Raw genomic sequence first — 2,416 nt, 5'->3', positions numbered from 1 at the left:
TACTCCAACTGGTGAGAGATAAGCACTATCTATTTAAAGAACAGAATACATGCCTAATAGTTTCATATGTTAAGAAATATCTCAGATATATCCATCAGGCACAAACCACATATCATAAAGAACTAAAAAAAAAATTTGAATAAGAGTAGAAATGTGAAAAACCGACGAGGCAGTATATACAAAACGCGAAGGTTAAGAAAAACGGAAGATGAAATATCTGTTTTGTTTACTCTTTCTATTTTATTAGTTATATATATTTCTCTCTTTCTGGGTCTTTCTTTGTGCCTTTCCTTCTCTTGCTTCTACTCAGGTTTTCCTCCACCTAACGTGAAATAGAATCAAATTCATGTTTACTCTGTTGAACACAGAAAATTGAAGAGTGAAATCTTAACGTGAACCTTGCAAAAATGGAAGCTTCGCGTTGTCATTATAGATGGTAGGATAACAGGTGATTGCGTATGCTCGTCAAAAGGAGAAAGAGCGAGAGGGGCATATGGCATTAAAAGTAACGGGGGCAAGAGCTGCTAGTGATATCCATGATAATCAGTTGGTTTGTTTTTCGTGGTAGGCCACACACAAAGATTTCAGTATTTCAGTTATATGGAGATGTATAAATAGAAAATAAACTTACCACATTTAAAAATGAACATAAACAAACATACATTTTTTGGGGATGCATAAACGTATGTATGTATGTATGCATGCATGTATGTATGTATGTATGTATGTATGTAGCTATTTTTACTTTTCTTCTAATCTGTAAATTGTTATAACTTTTTTCTCTATAGTAAGTGCTTCGCGTGGATCGTTTACTTTGTTGAAATAATTAGCCTAGACTTTCAAACATAAGACACGCAAATACACATATATACACACAGCCATTTCTATATAGTCATGTGTGTGTTGCAACTACACATTCCCTCTTCAGTACATGCCAAGATTCATCGGATAAAAAATTCAATCGGTTTCCGAAATAGACATAACATATGTGAGTTCTAATTTTGTACACTTTCGAATTCTGCATTTCCCGCAAGCGATTATTTTTCCTGTATAAATATTGTCTGAAGTGGATTATTTCACTTCGGTGAATGAACGAAAGATATATTTTTTTTATTTCTCTGTATGTCGGTGAGCGGTAGGAAACTCTTATGTGGGAATGTTGATGGAAATTTAGAATTCAAAATACGAAGTATATGAATGTGTAACACAATAAAGTGTAATTAAATCAGAATTGTCGAACAGTAGGTGAAATGGGAAGATACAAATATAAAAACAATGTCTGTTCTCTGTAAGTAATTAAATTTAAATATAATCTATTATATGCAAATAAGGATGGAATCATGAATATTTTAAAATATGAAAAAGTTCATCGTTATAAATCATAGTAATATCCTTATCAGTTTCTAGTGAAGAGGAATTGTACGTGGCCTGATGTCGAGCTGGAAGCGAGGGCGCTTCCTAAAAGACATTAGGTTGTGGGATTTGTATGTAATTGTTGATACAGAAGCCCGATTGAAAGGACCAAGAGATCTGCTCCTACTGAAAGGCTACGAGAAATACGTTTCTCCGTGTTTCGGAGAAAAGATTGATTTTTTCTGATCCAGAAGGTAGGCTGGTCATTTTGAACTTAACTTCCAGTTGTGGCTGGTTGCTATTTATGCACCCAATATTTCTGGTGAAAAAAGTGAATATTTTCGTGACCTAGAAAAGTTTCTAGTCACGTTGCATTCTTAATTTTGCTAGGAGACTTTAACAAATTCTGCGATGCACGCGGTGATTGTGTTGGCTCGACACCGAATAGAACAAGTAACCCTGGCTTCCGGGATCTGTATAGTCATTTTCATCTAGCAGATTCATATAGGCTGGAGCACCCGGACGCTTCATTGTGGACATGGTCAAAGAGCGACGGGTCGTCCAGATCGTATATAGATAGGATTCTAATTAGAAAAGTAGATAAAAGCATAGTTAAGTGCCCACAGTTTTATCCAGTCAGCTACAATGCCCACAAGATGGTTACCTGTACGCTGAACTTAGATAAGGTACATAGAAAGGGATCTGGCTACTGGAAACTCAATACGACCCTTTTGTCGATTGAAGAATACAGAAAGCAGATGAAGACGATAACTCAAAGGGCATTAACATGTGCCATCAGTAACAATAAATGGTGGTACGCCCTAAGACGAGCCATAAAATATGATTCTATTAGATATAGCATAGATTTAGTGGATAAGGAACAGCAGCATAGTCGAGATGGTATGTTTTCTACTCTTATTTTTTTTTTTTGCAAACATCTTCAAAATGTCTTTCTAAAATGAAATTAAATTATGCAGCTGAGGAGTACATTTTCATTGTACATTCTGTGGTGTTCTCACTATATGAATAAATGGAGTTTGTACGAAACGCACGTACTACTATA

Source organism: Octopus bimaculoides, chromosome 9 (assembly GCF_001194135.2).
Source record: "Octopus bimaculoides isolate UCB-OBI-ISO-001 chromosome 9, ASM119413v2, whole genome shotgun sequence".
Taxonomy (NCBI): Eukaryota; Metazoa; Mollusca; class Cephalopoda; order Octopoda; family Octopodidae; genus Octopus; species Octopus bimaculoides.
This window is presented reverse-complemented; position numbering follows the sequence as displayed.